The following is a 21822-nucleotide window of genomic DNA, read 5'->3' on the forward strand; positions in this document are numbered from 1 at the left end:
TACCCGCAGCGCCTCTAGACCCCTCCCCAATGCACCACACCTCGGCACCTTCCCCTCCACCACATGTGGCACTCCACCCCTCCCCCACACGCTGTGCCTCCAGACCCCCTACACCACCTGCGGCTCCCACTCCCCCACCCCTCCACCACCCACAGCACCTCCAGACCCCCTCCACCATCCACCCCCCATATATGTCTCCCCCCACACCTTCCCCCCCTCCACCCACAGCATCTGCAGACACCCTCCTCCATCTGCGGTCCCCCCCCTCACCCACCCCTCCCCCACCCACGGCACCCCCGCACCTGCCCCTCCGCCACCTGCAGTGCCTCTGGACCCCTTTCCCCATCCGCTGCACCACCTGCTCCTGCCCCTCTCCCACCCGCGGCGCCTCCGGACCCCCTACCCCACCCCTGGCACCTCCGCCCCTTCCCATCCCACAGCACCTCCGGAACCCTTCACCCATCCGCAACATCCCAGCACCTGCCCCTCCCCCACCCATGGCACTCCTGCCCCGCCCCCACCTGCAGTGCCTCTGGACCCCTCCCCCATCTGCAGCCCCCACTCCTCTGCCCCTCCCCCACCCACACCTCCCGACCCTTCCCCATCCGGGCCCCCCCCTGCATTCGCCCCCCCTCCACCCGCAGCATCTACAGACACCCCCCCACACCCGCTACATTCTATACATCGTGCCCTGCAGGTGCTGTTCACGCCATCGCAAGGGGTTGCGCCTCCTTCACCATCGCACGCCCTTTCATTGTGCAATATTTAACCACTAACAAAGGAATGCAGGTAATACTCCATATAATACAAATATTGAACCCCAGATAGGCATGCAAGGGTTAAGGGGGCGTAGCCCCTTGCGACGGTGTGAAGAGTGCCCGTAGGGCGCGATGAAGCACCTAGTCTCTAATAATACATCAGACAGGGCCAGTGATCACAGTAAGCCGGTATATGCGGCAGTAGGACCAGCAATACACAGTGCAGTGTATGTACTGTAACACATCAGGCATACATTATTTAATGCCAGCAATCACAGTAAGCTGTTATATATGGCAGTAAATCATCTGGAATTAATGTGGTTCTTTTTTCTGGATGTGGGAACTATTCTTGAGTCCCTGCTTTGCGGAGCATTGGAGCAAGTGCACGAGACTGGTAGAGCATCAGCAGAACTTAGAACCAGACATAGACATATATGTACACATTTGTCTCCTTATGCACTGGATAGTGAGTGTAACACAATATTATTTATTAACACTATAAATAGTCTATAGTATAGTCTGTAAGGGAGAGAGTCTAAAACACAAACATATTAATCTCATTTAAATAACATAAATGGTCAGGAAAGGGTTAAAAATCTCAGTACATTATATAACCAGTAGGAGACAGAACCAAGCTCACTAGGCACACATTCTCCCTCCTTATGGTAAGGTGCCTGTCTCTTCTTGCTGACAGCTGCTCTATGGTCTTTCTAGTCCGTCACAATAATTGAGCACCAACAGTCATACATATGGGCGGAGTAAGTCTTCAGGTGGCATGCACCTTCAGGTGGCATGATGTTTGATCATTGTGATCCCCCCCCCCACGTCCCCCATAACACTGACGACGCTCCAAGAAACTGCAGGGTTTGTGCCTGGAGCATTTCAGCCAGCGAGCCATAATAAACATATGTGGGGCAGATACGGTGCTGCTCATACATCCCTAGTTACAGCCTTGATATGATATGAAGGTAACTAGGCAAATATAAGAGTGCGATCTTTATGTGTGAAGCTATGCAGAGAGTTTTTAGTAGTGCAAATAGGTTGGACATTAAGTGCCATGCAGTGGTGGATATTACCTAGAGGCTGCAGACCAGAAAAAATTGCCACCCGCAGGGATTACCTAGTAATGGCAATGGCTTCCAATGGGAAGCGCTCCCAGAAAACCACTTGCAGTCTAAGGGATAGGTGTTTACTTCCCCAGTCTGCCTATGATAGCTGAGAAAGCACTTCCCACTCCCCTGTTATAATGTTAGCCCTATCTGGCTTCTATGGGCTGCATCTGATGCAGTCCCTAGAAGCAAGCCTGTTTAGCAGTGCCAGAGTTAAGCCCCACCCTTAAGCCCCGCCCCATTGCCACCATATCTAAGCCCACCTCCCAGTGACTTCACCACTGTGACAGCAAGGAGGAGCCCGTAGCCAGACAGGTAACAAGACATCACTGCTTCCAAGGTGCAAGGTAAGTGATGATCAGGCTGAGAATTTAGCTGAAAAACATTGAGTTATAGTCCTTCAATAAGAACCATGGGGTGTAAGAGATCTATTGGATCAACATATTAAATGCACTGAGCTCCTTGGGTCTCAATGAAGGACTAGCACTCAATGAGCTATCACCTAAATCCTCAGTCTGTTGATAAGTAATCAATATATAAATGCAGTCACTGATGTCTTCCTCTATTTCCGACCTCCCTGATACAGGTGGGTGGGCACAGTAATTGCATCATTAACTGACCAATCCCCAGAAGACTCGTACTCAGTCATACATAATGACAGGAGTGGAGACTGACGTCGCTGTCAGATAGTGGAGTTGCATAGACCTGACCGAACTGTTAGTACTATATAAATTAGAGATGTGCACCGGAAATTTTTCGGGTTTTGTGTTTTGGTGTTTGATTTAGTTCCGCGGCCGTGTTTTGGATTCGGACGCGTTTTGGCAAAACCTCCCTGAAAACTTTTTGTCGAATTCGGGTGTGTTTTGGATTCGGGTGTTTTTTTTTTCAAAATCCCCTCAAAAACAGCTTAAATCATAGAATTTGGGGGTAATTTTGATCCTATAGTATTATTAACCTCAATAACCACAATTTCCACTCATTTCCAGTCTATTCTGAACACCTCACACCTCACAATACTATTTTTAGTCCTAAAATTTGCACCGAGGTCGCTGGATGACTAAGCTAAGCGACCCAAGAGGGCGGCACAAATACCTGGCCCATCTAGTAGTGGCACTGCAGTGTCAGACAGGATGGCACTTCAAAAAATTGGCCCCAAACAGCACATGATGCAAAGAAAAGAGAAAAAGAGGTGCACTGTGGTCGCTGGACGGCTAAGCTAAGCGACACAAACACCTCAATATCACAGGAATTATTTGTTCTAATCAATGGTATTATTGGTCCAAATCACTGGAAGAAAATGACAAAATCACAGGAATTATTTGTTCTAATCAATGGTATTATTGGTCCAAATCACTGGAAGAAAATGACAAAATCACTGGAATTATTTGTTCTAATCAATGGTATTATTGGTCCAAATCACTGGAAGAAAATGACAAAATCACTGGAATTATTTGGCAAGATCACTGTAATTAATAATTATAAATCACTGATATTAATTGGTAAAATCTCGCTATCGCCTGCCTAGTGAAGTGGAATCTAGATGGGATTTTGTACCAGGGACACAATAACTTAATCAATTGTCTAAATCCCACTGCACTAATGGCGGAAAACGGGCGCACGTCTAACAGCGCACTGATTATACTGAGAACTGATTATTATACTGATCACTGATGATACTACGGAGAACTGACACTGAGCAGCGAGAACAGCACTGGACTATTGTACTGTAGTATACTGGTCACCACAATGCAGCACTGACACTGAGCACAGATATTAAGCACTGATCAGGATACTAGAAGTGACACGGTGCAGCAAGATACAGCAATGGCCTACTGTACTGTACTACTATAATTATATACTGGTGGTCCCCACAATGCAGCACACTGAGCACAGATATTACCAGGTGTATCTCACACATCGCTCAGTACAGATTACAGGATGTATAATCACCAGGTGTATCTCACACATCGCACAGTACAGTATACAGTATTAAGCTCTGGAGGGATCAGTATTTGGCAGGAAGGCGAGGCCTGGTCCTGGCAGTAGAGTGACAGGCGGCCATATAGTAGCAGCCAGCTCCAAATCTGGCAGTGTGTGGAGAGGGAGGGGGTGAGGGAAGGGAACGAGCGCTGGAGTGTCTGAGCGGAGGGCTTGGAAGTTCAGGGGGAGTGAGGCGGGAGCTGCTCTTCCATAGCAGCGCACAGTGGTGGTGACGGAGTCTGACAAAGGAGGGAGGAGGAGGATTGGGGCAACTGGCCGCAGGGGAGCACTGAGCCGCAGCCATCACCTGCAGGGGGAGTGGAGGGAAACACATCCTATCTGCCCCAGATAAGTGACTTCTGATCAGAGCAATTGAGGGTCTGAGTTTTTCTGAAAGGTGGAAAGGAAGGGGTTCTTTTTCATGTAGACTGGAAGGACTACAACAACCTTGGAGAGACTACACTTTTCACCCTAGTTCGGCAGCCCTGCTGCCCTTTAATACACAGATGAATGAAGACTCCATTTGGAAAGGCGGCCGCTCAGCGATCAAGAGCTGATGCAGCACATGCAGGTATTTCTGCAAATATGATGAAAAAAAGAACATCTCATAAGAAACATCGAAACAATATGGGACCAAGTAAACCAATCTCCCAGCCAAGGCGAAATATTGTAGGCTGTAGAATACAGCATGGGTGGAAAAAATGGCAGTGGGCCAATAACCCAGTGTAAAGGAACAGTTCTGGAACAAGTACCAGTGAATCCCTCCCTCTATCTTATAAAGTATGATGGATTTGATTGTGTCTATGGACTTGAGCTTCACAAGGATGAAAGGGTGTCTGCTCTTGAAGTTCTACAGACAGAGTTGCCTCATCTCGAATCATCGATGCCCATTTGGCTGACACAATGATTGGTAAAGAAGTGGAGCATATGTTTGAAACAGAGGATGGTTCCAAGGATGAGTGGCGAGGGATGGTATTGGCACGAGCACCTATTATGAACACATGGTTTTATATAACCTATGAAAAGGACCCACTCTTATATATATATATCAACTTTTAGATGACTATTAAAGAAGGAGATCTTCGGATCATGCCAGACTCAAATGATTCCCCTCCAGATGAAAGAGAACCAGGGGAGGTTGTGGACAGCCTGGTGGGCAAGCAAGTGGAATATGCCAAAGAAGATGGCTCAAAAAGGACTGGCATGGTTATTCATCAAGTTGAAGCTAAACCATCTGTGTACTTCATTAAGTTTGATGACGATTTCCATATTTATGTCTACGATTTGGTGAAGACATCCTAAATGGGATTCTGTACTTTTTTTTTGCCAAACGTAATCTAATGTAACCATTTGTAGAAAGTTGCTGCTTTCTGATTACAGAAATGCTCAGATATTCCTGCGAATCCACAATCCCTTCTCAAAGGAAAAAGAAATTGAGAAACCGTTGTTTGAGAACGTTTGTTCTCTTTCCCTTACAAAGGAACAAACCACTTTCCAAGAAGACTAGCGTTTTTGGGATTATGGAGACATAATGTTTTTGAATATAAATCCTAAAGCAGGTGGTGTATTAAAGCAAAAGAGTGCAAGAGACCAGCCATGCAGTTTCTGAGATATTATGACAAAATGTTACTGTATTTCATAAGCACTCATTCCTAACTCTGCTAAGTACTGTTTGGTATACTGTATCTGGCTTCCATGAGGTAGTTGTCCATTATTTCAGCTTCCATTGACCTTTTTGAAAGCGGTAGAAATTATCAATTCTTTTTTTTCTTCTTTTTTTCCCCCCTATTTTTAATTTTCTCCTGCATAGCCCAGTAAAATGTTGCAATGTTAAGCATTGACTTGTGCCTTCTGGGGGTCCACTTCTTCACCAAACCCAGCCAAATCTCATCCTAACCCTCTGTTCCACGTTCTCTATGTACCCCATCTGTGTCACCCATGTCTGTCTACCCCTCCCCTTTAGATTGTAAACTCTCACGAGCAAGGCCCTCTTCCCTCATGTGCTTATCCTTTGTCTTACTTTAATAATCTTCAACTGTACCACATCCAGCAGTCTTCTGCCACCTGATACTTATTCCAGTGTCATCTGCTGATGTAACTATGTTTATTTACCCTGTACTTGTCCTATACTGTCATCAACTGTAAGTTGCTGTTTTCCTGTTTGATTATTTATGTACTCTGTAATTGGGCGCTGCGAAACCCTTGTGGCACCATATAAATAAAGGATAATAATAATATAGGGTGTATAATCCCCAGGTGTATCTCACACATCACACAGTACAGTATATAAGGTGTATATTCCCCAGGTGTATCTCACACATCACACAGTACAGTATATAGGGTCTATAATCCCCAGGTGTATCTCACACATCGCTCAATACAGATTACAGGATGTATAATCACCAGGTGTATAACACATGTCGCACAGTACAGTATACAGGGTGTATAATTAATTACCAGGTGTATCACACACATCACACAGTACAGTATATAGGGTGTATAATCCCCAGGTGTATCTCACACATCACACAGTATAGTACATAGGGTGTACAATCCCCAGGTGTATCTCACACATCACACAGTACAGTATATAGGGTGTATAATCCCCAGGTGTATCTCACACATCGCTCAGTACGGATTACAGGATGTATAATCAGCAGGTGTATAACACACATCGCACAGTACAGTATACATACTGGTCACAACAATGCAGCAGATATTGAGCACTGATCAGGATACTAGAAGTGACACAGAGCTGCAAGATACAGCAATGGCCTACTGTACTGTACTATATATGTATACTGCTGGTCACCAAAATGCTGCACTGTCCTACTATATACTGCTCACAATAATGCAGCACAGAGATAGTATACTTGACACAGAGCTGTAAGATACAGCAATGGCCTACTGTACTGTACTATATATGTATACTGCTGGTCACCAAAATGCTGCACTGTCCTACTATATACTGCTCACAATAATGCAGCACAGAAATAGTATACTTGACACAGAGCTGCAAGATACAGCAATGGCCTACTGTACTGTACTACTATAATTATATACTGGTGGTCCCCAGTCCCCACAATGCAGCACACTGAGCACAGATATTTGTAGCACACTGAGCACAGATATGGAGCATTTTCAGGCAGAGAACGTAGATATTTCCAGCACACTGAGCACAGATATTTGCAGCACACTGAGCACAGATATTTGCAGGGCACTGAGCACAGATACGGAGCTTTTCAGGGAGAGAACACAGCCACGTCCTCTCCGTTCAATCTCCAATGCAGAAGTGAAAATGGCGGCTCTTTATATAGAATACGAATCTCGCGAGAATCCGACAGCGGGATGATGACGTTCGGGCGCGTTCGGGTTAATTGAGCAAGGCGGGAAGATCCAAGGCTGCCTCGGAACCGTGTAAAATAGGTGAAGTTCGGGGGGGTTCGGATCTCGGAGAACCGAACCCGCTCATCTCTAAATAAATATTATGTCTGTCCAGTACCGCAGATTCACAGGATAACGGTACCAAGAATTTGATTAGAATCTCCATCTATAATATTTCATAACAGCTATAATGTAGCTAACGCACTCAGGATAGTCATATGATTTCCTAAGAAAAAGTGAGAAGCTGAATCTTAATCGGAGATTATACTGTGATTACACATTTGCTAGTTTCAGCCCTAGTAACAGCTGGTGCGAGAGCATAGCCTTGGCACGCTGAAAGTTTACCGTTTTTATCTTGTCATTAAAGTACAGTATATTTAGAGCTGGTGTTAAAAATGCACTTTAATGTTTCATTCTCTCCAACAGTACTAAATATATGAAATTGCATAATAATTCTTCATGTGGTGTAAGAAGCATTGTGCGATAAAGATGTGATTACCAAAAGTTCAGGAGTTGCAACTAAACAAGTTATCTGTTTATATGTTTCTTGGCAACCGCCCACTAAGGTTAAGCCAAATTCCAATTTCCTTTATGCTGTTTTAACAAGACTAATAAAGTGACATACAGATGGGTCCATGTTTATCTTGACCTTTAATAGGATTAACTGAGACTGGGCAATCGGACTTAATCCCCTGCTGTAATGACTTAATCCCCTGCTGTATTGTTCTCTGTATTGTATTGCAGCTGAGAACAATAGATGAAAGGTTTATGTTAATAAACCATGTTGTGCCTAGGCGCAGCAAACTAGCCAAGATAATTGTGGACCCATCTGTATGCTATGCTTACATTAATTGTTGCATAAAAGAGACTGTAGCGGGTAAATGTAATAGGGTCTGAGTTGACGGAGGTGTGGGACTTCGGGCAAGAATGATTGCCATATCAAAAATACAGGCATTCTTGCCCAAAGTCCTGCACTTCCGTCAACTAAACCCTATTACAGGTTGAGTATCCCATATCCAAATATTCCGAAATACGGAATATTCCGAAATACGGACTTTTTTGAGTGAGAGTGAGATAGTGAAACCTTTGTTTTCTGATGGCTCAATGTACACAAACTTTGTTTAATACACAAAGTTATTACAAATATTGGCTAAAATGACCTTCAGGCTGTGTGTATAAGGTGTATATGTAACATAAATGTATTCTGTGCTTAGACTTGGGTCCTATCACCATGATATCTCATTATGGTATGCAATTATTCCAAAATACGGAAAAATCCGATATCCAAAATACTTCTGGTCCCAAGCATTTTGGATAAGGGATACTCAACCTGTATATTTACCCCTAAGTATTTTCATGTATGGGTTGAGTCTACAATACAGTATGTACACAATTCCTAAATACAGAACATTCCTAAATACGGAATTATTTTACTGAGATAGTGACACCTTTGCTGTCTGATGGGGGAGGTAATCTCAATACTGCCAGTCGGGATCCAGGCAGTCACAAAACCGACGCTGGAATCCCGGCAGGCAGTGAAATGCCACCTACGGAATACCGGTGACACAGGCTATTCTCCCTCTGTGGGTGTCCACGACACCAATATCAGGAGAATATAACCTGTGGCGAGTGCAGTGAGCCACCGTGACCGCAGTGTGGCGATTGCAGTGAGCCCGCAAGGGGCTTTCTAGCACTCGCCCCGCTGCCGACATACTGGCGGACGGGATCCTGCTGTACACGTATTCCTCTGTTCCGTGTACAGAAATATTTTCCTGATTAATCTGTAAACTTGAACCTCTGTCTGTATTCTGCTTGCTGCTCTGTTTCATGATTTTACATTAAGACTGTGTAGGGCATCTCGCGTGACTGGAGCAGCATAAACTTACCAGGCTGAGCATGTAGCATGTCACGCTATACCACAGGCAGCTAGGGGTGGAGCTTCTGAGGGGAGGAACGCTGGGTGTGTTATTCTAATTTTGATTGGTTGCTGCAGGTTGAGGGGTGTTGGCAACCTGCATGTAGCTGACAATCTGGAAAGTTCTTTCTCTTTCCAGTTTGATTCGTTGCCCACCCACCCACCCTAAGTGGGTTGGGTTGTTATGTTGTTTGTTGTGTCGGTTTTCTTGGTGGCCGGTTCACAACGGTTTATGTGGTTAATTTTCATTAATGGTAGTTGTTGAGGGACAGTTTAGTCATATAATTGGCTAGGCATGGATATCAGATTGAGAATATGGGCATCACCGGTCCAGGTGGGCCCAGATGCCACTTTGTGATTAAGGGGTACCTTTACTAAGCAGTGATAAGAGCGGAGAAGTGAGCCAGTGGAGAAAATTCCCCATCAACCAATCAGCAGCTCTGTATCATTTTATAGTATGCAAATTATAGATGTTAGTTCAGTGCTGATTGGTTGCCATGGGCACTTCTCCACTGGCTCACTTCTCTGCTCTTATCACTGCTAAGTAAATGTACCCCTAACTGTCATCTCAATTTGATTGGTTATGGGATAGGTGGCCCATTTTCTGTTCCCGCAGGGGTGGAGTGATCAGCTCTGCCCTTGTGAGTTGTATCATGGTTAGGGATAGTGGCAGGAGGTTGATCCCTGACCATGGTGGGTATTTGGCCCAGTAGTAGAATGTGTTCTTGATTGCATTATTCAGGTTGGTCAAGGATAGTACAGAAGGCCGATCCTTGACCATCAGGGCAGGTGGCCCTTGGGTATTTTTGTTTCATATTTTTAATTTTACATTTTTCATATACTTTATTTTTCAGATTTTATTACTGGCAATTTTTAACCGTTCTTCTTCCCGCAACCTTAGTTTAGAAGAGGGAACTTTTATTAAGGGTTAGATTCTAAATAGGCCTTCCTCCTCTAAAATGAAAATAAAAAGCCAACCCCTTTCATGCCATAATTCGTCTGTGTCTTTATTTTAGATACAGTAAGTGGATATGAGTGTTGTGTGTATGCATCTGACTGTGTAAGGTTTTTCTCTCTTCCTTCTCTTCTTCCCTCTACTCTGATTCTTTCCACTTTTTTCTTTATTACCAGATGGCTTGTTGCACCACTTTCTCACCTCATCCATACAAATCTTCTGTTACTTCCGTGATGGTGGGGATTAGTTCTGCTACCGTATGTTTTTAGCAGAGCTGCGTTATATGTACAGTAAATAAGATTTTACTCACCGGTAAATCTATTTCTCGTAGTCCGTAGTGGATGCTTTGACTCCGTAAGGACCATGGGGAATAGCGGCTCCGCAGGAGACTGGGCACAACTAAAGAAAGCTTTAGGACTACCTGGTATGCACTGGCTCCTCCCTCTATGACCCTCCTCCAGACCTCAGTTAGGATACTGTGCCCGGAAGAGCTGACACAATAAGGAAGGATTTTGAATCCCGGGTAAGACTCATACCAGCTACACCAATCACATCGTATAACTCGTGATACTATACCCAGTTAACAGTATGAACACAACAGAGCCTCTCAAAAGATGGCTCAACAATAACTCTTTAATTAAACAATAACTTGACAATGTCTATAATATTTATCCTATTTAAAACACTTTAAAAGGTTAAGAGACACAGTACGCAATTGGCGCAAAAGGTACCGCAAGGGTACGCCCTTAGCGTAGCAGACGCTGTGCACAGGGTGTGAACACAGGCGTTGCAGATACTTACAGAATTAAACTAGAATAACTATACCCTAAGGAATGTACTTATAATGTAAACCTTTGTGCAGTGATAATGTGTAGATGTAATGCAGTGTAACCTTGTTAGCTTAAAAGCTGTATGAGCGTATGTGACGCTCTGAGAACCCCTTGGTAATACAATAATCAACCAAATACCGGTCTAAGGTTCTAACGCCTTTAGTGAGAGAATGAGAACGTTCACTTTGCAAAAGAATACACTTTACAAATTATACACTACCAAGATAACATAGAATTCCTAACCAAGTTACTACACATAAAATACAATAAAAACACAAGTACTTTTAAGGAGAAGGAGAGGGAGAGGGAGAGAGAGAGAGAGAGAGAGAGAGAGAGAGAATGGCTTGCAATAACAATAAAGACAATATGGTTGCAGAGAAACTTACACATGTGAGAAACAATCGCTGCGCAGTTAGTCAATGCTGAGAATCTTTGTGGAGAGAATACTTGTTCTTACCCAGGCTGCCTGTCCCTATATACACAACACCCAGCAACAACACAATGGTCCCTACAATACCGCATGGGACTGAAGCTAGACTCCATTTTGGGAAAAACTCCCATGATTCCAAAGACTGCAACACATGGTTCAAAGGGGGAGGAGAAAACACCCAGCAGCAGCCATCTTCTACAAACCAACTAATTATATTCCACATTCCAATCCAACTAATTATATTCCACATTCCAATCCAACTAATTATATTCCACATTCCAATTCATTACAGATTTCATAGAGTATCAACACAAACACCCAACAATCACACAACTGCACAAGCCTCATTAACCTTAAGCCATTTGTATCTCCAAACCAACCACTCTATACCAATCACTTCACAACTACTCTACCTCAAACACATATTTAAACTATTCTATGCCAATCAGCCATGTGATATTGAGATTATGATACTTAGCCTTTGTAAGGAGCCTGGTGATGATCCAGCCATGCTTCTGAGAGCTTTGTTCTGAGTGTAGCTACAGTACATCTGTCCTCTGAGGCCACAAGCAACTGAACACTGACCTCTTCTCTAGCCAGGAACTACTTTCCTGTGTGACTAGTTCCTGGGGGAGGGGTCTCTCCTGCACGATTCAGTTACTATTCTCTTTGTATATGCTGATCAGGTTCAGCCCTGAAAACTGCCAAAAGGGTTGGCTTGAGTTCCCTGTATCATTCATTGTTCTAACAAAGTGATTTTAGCTTTTATACATATAATCATAACTATCCGCTGCAATGTCCCACAACTTCACAACAAGTATCAAATTAATCTACACACCAATCTGCTTGTTTCAATAGTAAACATGACGGGTGTATCTGGTTCTGTTCAAATAATACACATTCATGACATTAATTCATTAAGTAATTTTAAATCTCCATGATGTCTGGTGCTTGATATTATTATAATTATGTACTGTATGAAATAAGTGTCGAATCCATCTCTGTGCCATGTCCGTGTAAATGCGTGTGTTAACATATATTGCTGTGCTCGCTGCGCATATTTGCAAGTATAGCGACTTAAATGTGTGCAGTTTGTATGCTCTCTCTATGTAATATTTTTGACTTTGACAGTCCACGCTTTGGCAGTCACCAATAACTGCCACTTCCTAAAACATTTCAAAAAGAGAAAAATATATGTCATATGTAAATACATTTCTATGATTGGGTAAGGAAGGAGAGAAGAAGGTGGGAAAAGGGTATGACCTAGTGAGATAGCAGAAGCATGTGTGTATGAATCCATGTTTGGGGGGTCATGTATCATCGTGCCGAACGTGTTTTAAATCAAGCTTCGAGGTATTGCGAAGTATACATTTGAATTCCTTCTTATCCCGTATTAAGGGTCTGTGGATGGGCTGTCAAACTTTACCGAGCTCTTTTCGGCTTTTGGTTGCAACAAAATGGATGAGCACATTTTAGTTGATGATACATGAATGGGGGAGGTATGTGAGTGCTGATATCTGTGCCTGTATTCCCTATCGACTATGTGTGTTATTACCTGGAGGTTGTAGAGATGAAGATAAGAAACAATTATGGTAAATGCAGTGGTATTCTATGTGAGGTTAATATACATTCGTTGATTGGAGTCTTGTCTGATGTCTTGTCTTGATGTACATGTTGACTGTAGTCTCCTTGGGCTTTTGTCAAAAGTGCGAGCAAAAGCTTTGTCAATGTCCATACACTTACAAAAAATGTTGGGCTAGCGTAAAATTAACGTGACTAGGGATAAGGGGGTCTATGGCATAGTGCATCTGTTGTCTGTGTAAAAGGTTGTCAAATTCTTCTTTCAAGCGGATGTCAAATTCTTCTTTCAAGCGGATGTCTTTTCACCTTGGAAAGAAACAAAGGAGAAACGGGTGAAAGAAACGGACCGTGGAATCACATTTTCATCACAACAGTGTCTCTATTGTTGGGTCATAAATCAAATCCATTGGAATTACAATGTCCTCACTCCTTAGACTCATCACCTTAGTACTTCGTTTACACTTCGTTAAAGCCTGAACGCATCTAAATATCAAGCCAATCGATATGACAACACCCAAGATACACAAAAGAAATTTCCCTACATCCATTATAACTCCTTGAGCCCATTCTCCTAAACCAGAGAACCAATTTCGCGGGTTCAACCATGACACCCAACCGGTCAGCTCATTACCCACAGCAGCAAGGGTGAGATTGTGTCTCCTGCGGAATTCCCACTTTAATTGGAGAATATCGTCCATCTTTTGGTCTATGACCTCGACCGGGTCCTCGGTACTATTCGTAATATAAGTGCAGCATTTTACGCCGTACTGCGTTGCCAGTGTGACACAATATCCACCTGTCACTGCCGTGAGATAATTAAGAACCATCCTATGCTGAACCAGTTCTGTTTTATAAGCTTGGAGCTCTCTTCCGGTATATCTAAAAGTGTCGTCGTACATTTCAGTGATATTGTCTAATAAATTTGCAAGCGCAGATATATATTTATAGTTCAACACTCCTCTGGCGGTGCGAGTGATGTCTAATGCGAGTAGAACCCGAATCCCGGTGGATTCATGGATCAGGTCAGAGGCCGAATGCTCTGTCCTTTCTGTCAGTTGCCTTTTAACTACGTGCTCGTAATGAGTGTGAGTATAAGGAGCTTGGGCACCACGGTGAATATCTTTCCTTTTGGTATGCGATACAGTCATTACCTCAGGTAGTACTTTTCCAATATAACATAACCCTTCTGAGTTTGGGGCAAGCCACTTATACGCCTTCCTCCCACATATGAAATATGCATCATCGGGGAGAACATATGGGACGGAGTAGGACATAACCATATTACACATTTTCCATATGAAATTTCCTAACCCTAATTCTCCCATCTGTTTAGTACACGTATCGGTTTGTACGATATGCGCACAGTATCCTGGTGATACCTCTCCAACTCTCATGGTCCTACTTCCTAGGGTATACCTATATCGAAAATATCTTCCACTACCGGCTAAATGGCGTATAAGTTCTGTATCTGTAGGCAATCCATCGGCTCTATGTGAGAATGTCATGGTTTTGTTATTCCATGACACTTCCCAATTTCCCGGCTTTCGGGGATTGGAAATGTTAAAGCACACTAAAGACCTATTCACATGGTATTGGTGGAGCTTCAAACTAGGAAGACTAGAGATATTAAACCTCTTGTCCACCGGCCTCCCACCACTTAACTCAAGTACCTCCCCTATCGTTAAAGGAAATGGTACTAGTCCTGACTTGCTGTGACCTTGAGGTACTTGAGAGCATACCCAACAGTCTGTCTGATTTAGTACTTTACCCACTAAGGAGTGATAGTCACTCAATGGATGCCTATCCATATGGATATTAAAACTGGATTGGCATTTCTTGATGCACCCATCCTCAACTACATTGTCACAATGCCTACAGATATAGTTCTTTTTTCAGCTAACAATCCTTCACAATGTTTACAAATAACATGGCTGCTAGATCGTTTCCGGTACTCGCCTTTGCTTGGTGATTGTGTTGCTATTGGAAATTTACACCTCCGTCCCAGTCATCAGAAACCCATTCTGGATCCTTTCTCGACCTCACTGGTACTCTCACCGAAACAGACTGCTCTGGTCAACATCGTGGTTAACAGGAAAATCCGTATCACAGTCTCTTGGGGCAAGTCCATCTTATAGGAGGAGAAAAGGAGAGATTTGTAATGGGGGTACAGGAAAACAGTTTGAGGGGGAGAGAAACTTGTTACGATAATTAGTTCTCTAGTCTTGTCGTTCTTCTTGTTCTGCTGTCATCTCAAAGGTGCTGTCTCTCAGTCTTCCAACCGAACACTCCGGTGATACAATATTTCTTCCAAACCAGCGATCTTTCTGTAAGGAGCAAAAAAATCTTGCATCACCATTTGTCTAACTGATGTGTGACATACCATCTTTAAAACATGAAAACATGAGTGAGCAGAGAGAAAACAAAAAAAAACAAAAGAGAGAGAGAACAATTCATATATATATATATTACATAAACCAACAATAAACAACAATAGGAAAAGAGAAAAAAACATTTTTCAAACATTTTAAAACATTGTTCATCAGGCTGTCATATCTACATGTCCAATGGTATCCTTGCGCAGTCCCTCCCACCAGCACCTCCATACTCCACCCTTTGTATCTGGCCAGGATACATTGATGCGGGTAGGTCATGCTGGGGTTTGGTAGACTTCTGCAAAGACCAAGTAGCTATGCAATGTTTGAGTCCTGCCGATGACCGTCAGAGATGGGGAAAAGAACATTTACAGATAAATTACAACGTCTACCCGGCCGTCCTTGTGCCTGCAAGGAACTGACCTCCCATTTCATTAACTGTAACCTCAGGCTTACTATCAGTCCTAATGATCACCTTGATTTGATTACCTTTCCTGATTGCATGTTACAGGTGCGGCCCAAACTCCTTCCTATGTGATCCCTGATTACAATTTGGTGTGTCATAACTTTGCTCATATCTTTGTCTAGGGGGTTTATATGAATTTGGTCTACTTCTTGATCTACAATCTCTTGCAAAATGACCTTCCTTCTGGCAATTATAACACCTTTTCACCTTTGACTTACCCACAGGGATCTGAGGCTTCTTTGTTTTCCCTGTGCTTGATGATGTTTTGCTCATGCCCAACAGCGGACTTTCTTAATGCAGCCACCGAGATACTTATCCAGTTAGGTTGAGTGGTCTGTACCCTTGTTCTCAACACTTCCTTTAAACCATTTATTAACACCTAAACTGCTACTTTCCTGTAGTGTACATTTGTTTTAATATATTGTGTTCACCCTGACAGGATTAAATTCAATTACATCATCTTGTGTTGGTCTTACAATATGAGGTACATTTGTTTGTGCGTGATATATAACACCGTACGTACCTGTGGACACGACCTCACCTGACCCTCCGTTAGGGGGTTTGATTACTGTCTTTACCAATTTGGTCGCGTCCACCTGGATGTCTTGTAGGCTGGCTACTGGAAGAGGTGCCGATATCGTGCTGGGCTCACTTTCTTGCTTGTAGTCCTGAGGGAAGTTTAACATGGAGTGCAACTGGCACGGGTTAGAATTTGTACATTTATCAGTTTTCCTCCTATCATTATTACATTTATTACAATTACTCTTAACATTAATAATACAGTTACTAAGTGCACAATTATTATCATGTCCCAGTATATCATTCTCTGCAGCCATTTGTTCTCCAGTTGCCATGTTTTCCCTACCAAGGTGAGAGCCAGCTTGGTAAGCTAATTCCCTTTGTATCTCACCTTCCTGTTGCCATAACTGTAAACAATCATAATGTCTGATCCGTTGCTTCCCGGATTTTATGAGACAGATCCTTCGCCTTAAATTATGCAATACCTCTGAGTCAAAACTACCTATCCCGGGAAATGGTGCTTTATCCCCCACAGTCATTCGTGTCCATTCATCACAAAAGGTCTCAGTGTGGGGACCATACTTCCCCACATTACTAACCGAGCAGACCCTCGGGGTCTGCAAGCCTCTTCAGTCTGAACCCTGACTGCTAAACGTCCCTGTGTTGTGCACTTGGCTTCCATTTTGGACCTTTTTAACACAGAAAAACTTCCTAAAATGCACCAAACACAGAAGTCTACGGTGGAAGTTACCCAAGCTCTTCCACCAGCTTCTTCTACTCCGAGTACAACGAATCCGCCCCTTTTTAGCAGACCCACGTAATCGTTGCAGGCCCTACCAGCGAAAATTTCTTACTTTACACAAATCACGCTTGCATGTGCTCCCTACAACACGTATGAGGGCAACGACCTCATATCACGTTGCGTTATTGGTCACACATACAACCGTGCGGTCCAATCGTACCACTTATAGACACTTGTTGCCCATAAATGGTAGGATCATTGGAGTCTCCCTACTGTGCTCCAAAACAGCCAGAGCGTAATACCACGAAAACTTTATCACACTCCGTCGCACTAGTTCACCAAGACCGTGCACGCACGTTTTCACCTAGACCGTGCTCATCACGTATTCACCTAGACCGTGATTCACCAAGATTTACTTCACCAAGATTTCACCAAGACTTCACCAAGAGGAGTTCAATACACTCATACCGTTTTCAACCCACTATCTATCTATAGTTTTCTGATCAGAAAAAATAATTTCCCGTAATCTGATAGCTCTCCCCAGAGGCATTACAGTAAAGTAAGGTATTTAAACTAAATTTTGGAAACTGAACAAATGTGTGCTATTATCTTGTGGCTTCTGTATCGCCTTACTATAAATGTAAGCGATATTTCACTATATAAACGCTTACCAAACACCACACAGTATCTTCTATGCTGTGTGCTTGGTTTTTTTTTTTTACAATTACTCCCTTAAGTATTACTTTTTATCTTTTTTTAACTACCAATAGCAACAAATCTTTCTCAGCACGTTATCAATTATGAAATGGCAACCAGGAAAGTGAGATGTGAAAATTACACAAATGAACATGCAATTCTAAATTTAATCTAATAACATACATTAATGTAAGCACACGCATATAGATATTACATATAAGTACCAATCACTATTACTTATGATTGACTATGATATAGATTAAATAAATGCATTAAAAAAAAAACTCATTAAATGATGATTTCTTTTTGACAATGGATGGCTGATTATTTCCTGAGTCAACTGAAAATCAGCCGCTTAGGAAAAAAAAATGTTTTACCTTCCCAAAATGGCCGCTGCTCCTCCCCCTTCCACCTCCATGAGGGTCACACAAAATGGTGGACAGACCATGCGGTCTCTCCTGCCATAAAGAAAATCACCATGCAAGCTCCCAAAGTAACTTAGGCCTTTGTTAAAAAAAAACACTATATCAAGGCTATGCAGCAACTTTTAAATGTACTTTTAAACCTACTTAAACAGATAAACAATCTAATCTTAATCAAACACGATATGATCCATTTGAACCTTGTTTTGCAACTATAAAAATACATTTTAGCATCTTAAATATTATGAGAAACGCCTTGTCCCTTAAAATTTCCTATCAGCGTCTTACTGATACCACAATACATTAACGTGGATGTTTTTTTTTTTCTCAGCATTTCGCGATGCGTCCATCATTAGCCAGTCAATTACAGCCGCGTTTGTAATGTACAGTGCATCATTAAGAACGTGATATCCCGTGAGAGCCCCCAATTGACAATGTCTATAATATTTATCCTATTTAAAACACTTTAAAAGGTTGAGACACAGTACGCAATTGGCGCAAAAGGTACCGCAAGGGTACGCCCTTAGCGTAGCAGACGCTGTGCACAGGGTGTGAACACAGGCGTTGCAGATACTTACAGACTTAAACTAGAATAACTATACCCTAAGGAATGTACTTATAATGTAAACCTTTGTGCAGTGATAATGTGTAGATGTAATGCAGTGTAACCTTGTTAGCTTAAAAGCTGTATGAGCGTATGTGACGCTCTGAGAACCCCTTGGTAATACAATAATCAACCAAATACCGGTCTAAGGTTCTAACGCCTTTAGTGAGAGAATGAGAACGTTCACTTTGCAAAAGAATACACTTTACAAATTATACACTACCAAGATAACATAGAATTCCTAACCAAGTTACTACACATAAAATACCATAAAAACACAAGTACTTTTAAGGGGAAGGAGAGGGAGAGAGAGAGAGAGAGAGAGAGAGAGAGAGAGAGAGAGAGAGAGAGAGAGAGAGAGAATGGCTTGCAATAACAATAAAGACAATATGGTTGCAGAGAAACTTACACATGTGAGAATCAATCGCTGCGCAGTTAGTCAATGCTGATAATCTTTGTGGAGAGAATACTTGTTCTTACCCAGGCTGCCTGTCCCTATATACACAACACCCAGCAACAACACAATGGTCCCTACAATACCGCATGGGACTGAAGCTAGACTCCATTTTGGGAAAAACTCCCATGATTCCAAAGACTGCAACACATGGTTCAAAGGGGGAGGAGAAAACACCCAGCAGCAGCCATCTTCTACAAACCAACTAATTATATTCCACATTCCAATCCAACTAATTATATTCCACATTCCAATCCAACTAATTATATTCCACATTCCAATTCATTACAGATTTCATAGAGTATCAACACAAACACCCAACAATCACACAACTGCACAAGCCTCATTAACCTTAAGCCATTTGTATCTCCAAACCAACCACTCTATACCAATCACTTCACAACTACTCTACCTCAAACACATATTTAAACTATTCTATGCCAATCAGCCATGTGATATTGAGATTATGATACTTAGCCTTTGTAAGGAGCCTGGTGATGATCCAGCCATGCTTCTGAGAGCTTTGTTCTGAGTGTAGCTACAGTACATCTGTCCTCTGAGGCCACAAGCAACTGAACACTGACCTCTTCTCTAGCCAGGAACTACTTTCCTGTGTGACTAGTTCCTGGGGGAGGGGTCTCTCCTGCACGATTCAGTTACTATTCTCTTTGTATATGCTGATCAGGTTCAGCCCTGAAAACTGCCAAAAGGGTTGGCTTGAGTTCCCTGTATCATTCATTGTTCTAACAAAGTGATTTTAGCTTTTATACATATAATCATAACTATCCGCTGCAATGTCCCACAACTTCACAACAAGTATCAAATTAATCTACACACCAATCTGCTTGTTTCAATAGTAAACATGACGGGTGTATCTGGTTCTGTTCAAATAATACACATTCATGACATTAATTCATTAAGTAATTTTAAATCTCCATGATGTCTGGTGCTTGATATTATTATAATTATGTACTGTATGAAATAAGTGTCGAATCCATCTCTGTGCCATGTCCGTGTAAATGCGTGTGTTAACATATATTGCTGTGCTCGCTGCGCATATTTGCAAGTATAGCGACTTAAATGTGTGCAGTTTGTATGTTCTCTCTATGTAATATTTTTGACTTTGACAAACTATATACAAGTATTGCAGACAATCCGCACTTGGGATGGGCGCCCAGCATCCACTACGGACTACGAGAAATAGATTTACCGGTGAGTAAAATCTTATTTTCTCTGACGTCCTAAGTGGATGCTGGGACTCCGTAAGGACCATGGAGATTATACCAAAGCTCCCAAACGGGCGGGAGAGTGCGGATGACTCTGCAGCACCGAATGAGCAAACTCTAGGTCCTCCTCAGCCAGGGTATCAAACTTGTAGAATTTAGCAAATGTGTTTGACCCCGACCAAGTAGCTGCTCGGCAAAGTTGTAAAGCCGAGACCCCTCGGGCAGCCGCCCAAGAAGAGCCCACCTTCCTCGTGGAATGGGCTTTCACTGATCTAGGATGCGGCAGTCCAGCCGCAGAATGTGCAAGCTGAATCGTACTACAGATCCAGCGAGCAATAGTCTGCTTTGAAGCAGGAGCACCCAGCTTGTTGGGTGCATACAGGATAAATAGCGAGTCAGTTTTCCTGACACCAGCTGTCCTGGAAACATAAATTTTCAGGGCCCTGACTACGTCCAACAACTTGGAATCCTCTAAGTCTTTAGTAGCCGCAGGCACCACAATAGGTTGGTTCAAATGAAAGGCTGATACCACCTTAGGGAGAAACTGGGGACGAGTCCTCAATTCTGCCCTATCCATATGGAAAATCAGATAAGGGCTTTTACATGACAAAGCCGCCAATTCTGACACACGCCTGGCCGAAGCCAAGGCCAACAGCATGACCACTTTCCACGTGAGATATTTTAATTCCACGGTTTTAATTGGCTCAAACCAATGTGACTTTAGGAAATCCAACACCACGTTGAGATCCCAAGGTGCCACTGGAGGCACAAAAGGGGGCTGAATATGCAGCACTCCCTTAACAAATGTCTGAACTTCAGGTAGGGAAGCCAGTTCTTTCTGGAAGAAAATCGATAGAGCCGAAATCTGGACCTTAATGGAACCCAATTTTAGGCCCATAGTCACCCCTGACTGTAGCAAGTGCAGAAAACGGCCCAGCTGAAATTCCTCCGTTGGGGCCTTCCTGGCTTCACACCACGCAACATATTTTCGCCATATGCTGTGATAATGGTTTGCGGTCACTTCTTTCCTAGCTTTAATCAGCGTAGGGATGACTTCCTCCGAAATGCCCTTTTCCTTCAGGATCCGGCGTTCAACCGCCATGCCGTCAAACGCAGCCGCGGTAAGTCTTGGAACAGACAGGGCCCCTGCTGCAGCAGGTCCTGTATGAGCGGCAGAGGCCATGGGTCCTCTGAGATCATTTCTTGAAGTTCCGGGTACCAAGCTCTTCTTGGCCAATCCGGAACAATGAGTATAGTTCTTACTCCTCTTTTCCTTATTATCCTCAGTACCTTGGGTATGAGAGGAAGAGGAGGGAACACATAAACCGACTGGAACACCCACGGTGTCACTAGAGCGTCCACAGCTATTGCCTGAGGGT

Source organism: Pseudophryne corroboree, chromosome 4 (genome assembly GCF_028390025.1).
Source record: "Pseudophryne corroboree isolate aPseCor3 chromosome 4, aPseCor3.hap2, whole genome shotgun sequence".
Taxonomy (NCBI): Eukaryota; Metazoa; Chordata; class Amphibia; order Anura; family Myobatrachidae; genus Pseudophryne; species Pseudophryne corroboree.